This window comes from Triticum aestivum, chromosome 1B (genome assembly GCF_018294505.1).
Source record: "Triticum aestivum cultivar Chinese Spring chromosome 1B, IWGSC CS RefSeq v2.1, whole genome shotgun sequence".
In the NCBI taxonomy this organism is placed as follows: domain Eukaryota; kingdom Viridiplantae; phylum Streptophyta; class Magnoliopsida; order Poales; family Poaceae; genus Triticum; species Triticum aestivum.
In genome coordinates this window covers 114,427,207-114,435,749 of record NC_057795.1, presented here as the reverse complement: position 1 = coordinate 114,435,749, position 8,543 = coordinate 114,427,207, and positions in this window count along the sequence as shown.

Sequence of the window (8,543 nt, the reverse complement as noted above, 5' to 3'; positions counted from 1 at the left end):
GCAGGCCGACCAGGGGTTAAGTTTGGGGGCGACGGGCTTTACAGCGTATGCGTCTCTGAGTGCGCGTTTGCGCCTTCTCTTGGGTATGTGATTCGCGTAGATCATGTTTACTGTTTTTACCTCTGGTGGGAAATTTTTCTGTCCCCCAGTGTTTGGCTGGCGAGGCTCATCCTCGTCTTCACTTGGTGTTTCCCTTCCCTTGTGTTCGGCAATTAACTTGCCGGCCTACTTAAAGACCCAACATTCTCTGTGAGTGTGGTTCGCAGGTTTTTCGGGGGTGCCATGAATTTGGCACAGTCTGTCCAGGACTTTGTTCAAGACGGACGGTCCCTCTTTGCTGCCTTTAAATGGCTTCTTTTGTTGACCGGGTTGAGAGCCCCTGAATCCGGCGTTGACCGCTGTGTTGTCCGAACTTTCTTCCTTGTTTCGACTTTTGTTTTTATTGCGCCGTGGCTTCCCATTGCCATCCCTGATTTCGGATGTGCCTGGGTTGCTGGTGCCCATACGGGCCAACCAACTGTCTTCACTCGCGCAAAAGCAGGTCATAAGTCTTGTTAAGGCTGCCATTGTCCTCGGCTTTTCTTGGCCGAGGTGTGTGGTGAGCCACTCATCCCGGATACTGTGCTTGAAGGCCGCTAGGGCTTCGGCATCTGGACAGTCGAAAATTTGATTCTTCTTAGTGAGGAATCTATTCCAAAGCTTGCAGGCGGACTCTCCGGGCTGTTGAATTATGTGACTTAAATTGTCAGCGTCCGGAGGTCGGACATAGGTTCCTTGAAAATTGGCCCTGAAAGCGTCCTCAAGTTCCTCCCAACTTCTGATTGACTTTTCAGGGAGGCTTTTCAACCAGTGCAGAGCTGGTCCCTTCAACTTTAGGGGAAGGTATTTTATGGCGTGGAGGTCGTCTCCACGAGCCATGTGGATGTGAAGGATAGAATCCTCAATCCATACCCCGGGTCTGTCGTTCCGTCATATGCCTCTATGTTCACGGGTTTAAAGCCGTGTGGAAATTCGTGGTCCAGTACCTCTTTGGTGAAGCACAGAGGGTGAGCAGCCCCTCTGTATCTGGACGTGTTGTGGCATGCTATCGACTGTTGTTGTGTCCGGTGCTGATTCCGAACCGGTATTCGATCAGTCTGATTGTTTTGGTAACCATAATCCTGCGCCGGAGCGTGTCCTCTAGATCCGTAGATGGACCTCGTCGCGCCGGCCTTTTTGTCCAGGAGCTCATGTAAATCGTGTGTAGCGTTAGTAGCTGCTCTGTTGCGGTCATGAAGTGGTTGGTCCGGCCTACCGGTCGTATTGTTCTTCGGCGGAATAGCCTCATCGTCGAATTCTGGCAGCAGCTTGCGCTTTGGGTAGCTCTTTGTGTGGCGATCGTCGCCGTATTTTTCTTCAGTGTCTAGCACTTTATTCCATCTGTGGTTGAGCGTTTCCTGCGCGGCCTTGAGCCTTTGCTTCTGCTTCTTTAAACTTCTTGCAGTGGTCATAAGCCTTCTGTGGAGGTTATCTCGTTCCAAATGTTTTTCCGGGATGATGAATGCATCGTCGTCCGAACTGCGCTCCTCTCCTGAGGCAGGTTGATGAGTTCGGCCCTCGGGATCGCTATGATCGGGCGTCTGCTCCGGGCTATGTTCGGCATGACCTGTCTCATCCTGTTCCATCGCTGGGTCCATATGGTCGTTGTTGCCTTTGGAGTTGACTGGTGTGTCGATCTTTCTAGCGTTGTTATCGCTCTTTTTACTGTGGCTGGACTTAGAGCAGCGTCTGCGCCATCGTTTTGGCTTTTGTTCGGGGGTTTTATCCTCCATTTTGTCGCCATCGTCCTCCTTAGGCGTGTCCACCATGTATATATCATATGATGAGGTGGCAGTCCAGCGCCCCATGGGCGGTGGTTCTGAATCGTCCCCTGCGGAGACGTCCATACCGTCGGTGTCATTAGAGTCAAAGTCAAGCATGTCTGTTACGTCATCGACAGTGGCTATGAAGTGGGTGGTGGGTGGGGAACGAATTTCCTCGTTGCCTGCTTCCCACTCGAGCCGGACATAGTTCGGCCAAGAGTCTCCTGACAAAGAGAGAGACTTTAATGAATTCAACATGTCGCCAAAGGGCAAGTGCTGGAAGATATCCGCAGCAGTGAACTCCATTACCGGAGCCCAACCGGATTCGGCGGGCTTGGGGGCGCGCGGTCTGGAACCTGCAGCCGGACACAAGTTCGGGGGTCCAGTGACACAGACTTCCTTGGGGGTGGAGGCTGTGTTCGGCTCCACCGCCAATGTGTGTGCGGTCTCCGGGACAGGGTCTATCCACCCATCCTCAGATGACGCGATCTGCCTTGGATTTAGGTCCGGAGCTCCTGCAGGTGCAATATCCTGAGTGTTATCCGACAGCAGGTCTAAGCCGTGCTCGTCATGACTGTTCGGTGCTCCTGGCGTAGGCCCGAATCCGTTGAAGATCAAGTTTCCACGGATATCGTCAATGTAGTTCAAGTTTCCGAACCCGACCTGATGGCCATGGGTGTAGCTGTCGATCTGCTCCAGATGGCCAAGCGAATTGGCCCGCAATATGAAGCCGCAAAACACGAAGATCTGTCCGGGGAGAAAATTCTAACCCTGGACCGCGTTGTTGTTGATGATTGAAGGAGCCATCAAGCCTTGTAGCGACGACACAGAGGAACTCTCAATGAAAGCACCAATGTCGGTGTCAAAACCGGCGGATCTCGGGTAGGGGGTCCCGATCTGTGCGTCTAAGGCTAATGGTAACAGGAGGCAAGGGACACGATGTTTTACCCAGGTTCGGGCCCTCTCGATGGAGGTAAAACCCTACTTCCTGCTTGATTGATCTTGATGATATGAGTATTGCAAGAGTTGATCTACCACGAGATCGTAGAGGCTAAACCCTAGAAGCTAGCCTATGATGATTATGATTGTTCTTCTACGGACTAAACCCTCCGGTTTATATAGACACCGGAGGAGGCTAGGGTTACACAGAGTCGGTTACAAAGAAGGAGATCTAATATCCGGATCGCCAAGCTTGTCTTCCACGCAAAGGAGAGTCCCATCCAGACACGGGACGAAGTCCTGAGTCTTGTATCTTCTCGGTCCAACAGTTCGTCCAAAGTATATAGTCTAGCTATCCGGATACCCCCTAATCAGGACTCCCTCACCGTGCCCGGAGCAAGGCGGCAGCATCGGGCCATCGCCGCCACTGATCTGGATGGGGTTGGCGCTGACCTCCCGTGGCTCACTGTTGATGATGGCATCGGCCACGAAGGCACGTGTAGTTAGGGCTCCTCAAAGTTCTTTTCTTCTGTTCCCTGCAAGGAATCCGGAAACATCCCGTGGGGGCGTGTAAAGGGTCTGCGCTGTCTTTTGTTGATGTGATACATCCATTTTGCATCATGCTTTTATATCAATATTTATTGCATTATGGGCTGTTATTACACATTATATCTCAATACTTATGGCTATTCTCTCTTATTTTACAAGGTTTACCATGAAGAGGGGGAATGTCGGCAGCTGGAATTCTGGCTGGAAAAGGAGCAAACATTGGAAACCTATTCTACACTGCTCCAAAAATCCTGAAACTCCACGAAACATGTTTTTGGAATTAATAAGAGTTATTGGGTGAAAGAAATACACCAGGGGGCCCACACCTCAGCCAGGAGAGTGGGGGGCGCGCCCCCCCTACTGGGCGCGCCCCCTATCTCCTGGACCCCCTAGTGGGCCCCCGGTATCCATCTTCTGCTATAATAGAGATTTTACCCTGGGAAAAATCATGGGCAAGCGGAACCTTGGCGGAACCAATCTAGGGCTCTGACGGAGCTGTTCTGCCGGGGACACTTCCCTCCGGGAGGGGGAAATCATCACCAACGTCATCACCAACGATCCTATCATCGGGAGGGGGTCAATCTTCATCAACATCTTCACTAGCACCATCTCCTCTCAAAATCCTAGTTCATCTCTTGTATCCAATCTTGTATCAGAACCAAAAATTGGTACCTGTGGGTTGCTAGTAGTGTTGATTACTCCTTGTAGTTGATGCTAATTGGTTTACTTGGTGGAAGATCATATGTTCAGATCCTTTATGCATATTATTACCCCTCTGATTATGAACATGAATATGCTTTGTGAGTAGTTACGTTTGTTCCTGAGGACATGGGTGAAGTCTTGCTATTAGTAGTCATGTGAATTTGGTATTCGTTCGATATTTTGATGAGATGTATGTTGTCTTTTCCTCTAGCGGTGTTATGTGAACGTCGACTACATGACACTTCACCATTATTTGGTCCTAGAGGAAGGCATTGGGAAGTAAGAAGTAGATGATGGGTTGCTAGAGTGACAGAAGCTTAAACCCTAGTTTATGCGTTGCTTCATTAGGGGCTGATTTGGATCCATATGTTTAATGATGTGGTTAGGTTTACCTTAATACTTCTTTTGTAGTTGCGGATGCTTGCAATAGGGGTTAATCATAAGTGGGATGCTTGTCCAAGTAAGGGCAGTACCCAAGCACCGGTCCACCCACATATCAAATTATCAAAGTACCAAACGCGAATCATATGAACGTGATGAAAACTAGCTTGACGATAATTCCCATGTGTCCTCGGGAGCTCCTTTCTCATTATTAGAATTGTCCAGGCTTATCCTTTGCTACATAAATGATTGGGCCACCTTGCTGCACTTTATTTACTTTGTTTACTTGTTACTCGTTACTATTTATCTTATCACAAAACTATCTATTACCTATTATTTCAGTGCTTGCAGAGAAAACCTTACCGAAAACCGCTTAACATTTCCTTCTGCTCCTCGTTGAGTTGGACACTCTTACTTATCGAAAGGACTACGATAGATCCCCTACACTTGTGGGTCATCAAGACTCTTTTCTGGCGCCGTTTCCGGGGAGTGTAGCGCTTTTGGTGAGTGGAACTTGGTAAGGAAACATTTATATAGTGTGCTGAAATTTTCTGTTACTTGTCACTATGGAAACTAATCCTTTTAGGGGCTTGTTCGGGGTATCTTCACCCCGACAAGAAGAGCAAAGAATTTCTCCTCAACCTACTGAACTTTATGAAAATATTTACTTTGAGATTCCTTCGGGTATGATAGAAAAACTGCTAGCTAATCCATTTGCAGGAGACGGAACATTACATCCCTATTTACACCTTATCTTTGTGGATGAACTTTGTGGATTATTTAAGCTTGCAGGTATTCCCGATGATGTTGTCAAAAGGAAGGTCTTCCCTTTATATTTGAAGGGAGATGCATTGACATGGTATAGGCTATGTGATGATACGAGATCTTGGAATTATAAGCGATTGAAGTTGGAATTTCACCAGAAGTTCTATCCTATGCATCTTGTTCATCGTGATCGTAATTACATATATAATTTCTGGCCTCGCGAAGAAGAAAGCATCTCTCAAGCTTGGGGGAGGCTTAAGTAAATGTTATATTCATGCCACAATCATGAGATCTCTCGCGAAATGATTATTCAGAACTTTTATGCTCGGCTTTCTCTTGATAATCGCAACCTGCTCGATACTTCCTGTGCTGGTTCTTATATGCTGAAGACTATTGATTTCAAATGGGAATTATTGGAAAGAATTAAACGCAACTCTGAAGATTGGGGTTCCGACGATGGTAAGGATTCAGGTATGACTGTCGGCGTTCTGGGAACGGGGGTCCCCAGACTTGCCTGCCTGCGGCCTGCGGCGTGGCTCAAGGGGCGGCCCAGCATGGCCATGTCCATCAGTGCAAGCTCAAGACCCTCACGAGGGGCCAAGCCTCGCGGGGCGGACGACAAGAGGCTTCATCAGGCACGGCCTCGTCAGGCTGGCTCGCGAGGAGGTGGAGAGATCAAGGCGGGGTACCTCACGAGGTGCCCATGACGCAAGCCATGACGACCAAGGGCGCCACGCGGGCGCCAGGCCGCACAGTGTCCTCCCTTTCCTCTTCGGTGCAAAGGGAGCAAGCGCAGGCAAGAGCATCAAGCAAATGCATCCATTTTGGTGCAACAAGACCAAGACCATCAGAACGGCAGGATGGAGGTCATCATGGAGCCCAAGCCGGCGTCACCACCAGAGCCTTTGGCAGGCGAGGACCAACTTTAGTCAGGATAAGTGTACTAGATGTTCCCCTTCAAAATGGCCAATTGTTGGCGCCCTTCCCGCTCAATATTTGGGAGGAGGCCTAGGGACTTTGCCTATAAATAGGACTAGCCACCACAAGGTAGAGGGGAGAGGAGATCACAATGGACCGATCAATCGAGAGAGCGACTGAACTCCCCCTAGTAGTTCATCGCACCAGCCAAGAACAGACCCTCGCGAGGCTGTTCTTCCTTGTATTGTTCATCATCAGCCCAAGAGGCAATCCACCACACCACACAGTGGAGTAGGGTATTACACCACAATGGTGGCCTGAACCAGTATAAACTCTGTGTCTCTTGTGTTGTTCCTTTGATTGCTTAGATCATAGCGAGGCGGTGAGGTGCAGGTAGGCAGTAGAAGGCTAGATCTCCGTGTGCACCCCAGAGTTCGAACCTAGAGGGTCTGCCGGAACCTGAAATCCGACATTTGGCGCGCCAGGTAGGGGTGTGCCGGAGCTCCTCCTTCCGCCAACCCGCTCTCCGCCGACACCATGACTGGCCCTGCGATGAGCGGCGCGCCGTCAGCTCCGGTCGTTAGCACTAGCGCGGGGGCCAGGGGGCTCCAAGCCTTGGCCCCAGCCTTGCGACAAGTGCGGTGGCCGGACAAGTTACCGATGGCTTCCGTGGCCCCTTGGGAAGAGCTGCGCAACCTCTTCCTCGCCAGGCACGATGCGCCGGCGCCCCCGATCGTCGCGGCCCTCCTGGGCGGCTCGCAGGCGCCACCTTCGGGCCGCCATGTCAAGCCGTTCGTCCACCAGGTCGGCGCCGCTTCCATGCGACAGGGGGCTCCCTCAGGTCGGTCGGCGCCCAAGGCTGATCTGGCCTTTAGCTCGAAGGACCACCCCTCCAACTCGGTCTGCTCGGGTGCACTCCCGATGCTGTGCACTCCCACCATATGCCAGGTGGCCGTCACCGGGACTCTCATTAACGGCGGCTCGGGCCTCAGCGTGCTCTCAATTGAAGCCTTCAGCCTCCTCCACATACCGTCGGAACGGCTTTGGCCCAGCCGACCCTTCGTGGGCATCAGGGCGGGTCCTCCCGCTCCCTGAGGCAGATCCGTCTCCCGGTAACCTTCGGCACCTACGACAACTTCCGCATGGAGCTAATCGACTTCGACATTGCTCCCATCGGCCTCCCATACAATGCCATCCTCGGCTATCCGGCGCTGGCCCGGTTCATGGCTGCGACTCACCCGGCGTACAACCTCATGAAAATGCCCGGGAGCAGCGGCGTCCTCACCATGTGCGGAGACACCGGGGATGCGTTGCAAGTGCTCAAGCTCGCCTTCAAGGCGGCGGCGTTGGCGCAACTTGCCGACTCGGACGCCCCTAAGCCCGCAGCCGGCCAAGAAGAAGCAGTTGTTCACCCAAGACAAGGCAGAAACCAAGCAGATGCTGGTTGACGAAGACGGATCCACTGACGCCACCTTCACCATAGGCGCCAACCTCGAGCCCGAGCAGGAGGAGGCCCTGGTCAAGTTCCTGCGCACGAACAAGATGGTATTCGCATGGGAACCCGATCAACTGGCAGGGATCCCTAGAGGCGTAATCGAGCACCACCTCAATGTGTGCTCCAATGTCCGACTCGTGAAGCAAAAAGCAAGGCGGCAGTCCATGGAAAAGCAGGCTTTCATCATCCAAGAGACCTGCAAGTTGGAAGCTGCAGGGGTCATTCGCGAGGTCCGGTACCCGGATTGGTTGGCCAACCCAGTCGTTGTGCCGAAGAAAGGGGGAAAGGAACGCATGTGTGTCGACTTCACCAACCTCAACAAAGCTTGCCCGCAGGATCCGTTTTCGGTCCCCCGCATTGATCAGATCATCAACTCCACCGCCGAGTGCGACCTGTTGTGTTTCTTGGATTCCTTCTCTGGGTATCACCAGATCAAGATGACGGTAGAAGATGTGGAAAAAATGGCCTTTCTAACCCCGTGTGGGGTGTACTACTACACATGCATGCCGTTCGGATTGCGCAATGCAGGGGCGACCTTTCAGCGGCTGATGCACATCACCTTGGGCCCGCAGCTCGGGAGGAACGTTGAGGCTTACGTCAATGGTATTGTGGTGAAGTCTCGGGAGGCCAAGACCCTGATACAAGACCTGGAGGAAACCTTCGCGAGCCTCAACGCCGTGAGCCTGCGGCTCAATCCAGAGAAGTGCGTGTTTGGGGTCCCCTTAGGCAAGCTCTTGGGCTTCCTCGTGTCCCACCGAGGCATCGAGGCTAACCCAGAAAAGGTCAAGGCAGTCGAGGACATGAGCCCGCCAAAGACCCTCAGAGAAATGCAGAAGCTCACTGGGCGTGTGACAGCACTGGGACGCTTCATCTCCAAGTTGGGGGAGCGAGCGCTGCCTTTCTTCCAGCTGATGAAGAAAAAGGGACCCTTTGAATGGACTGAAGAGGCCGAC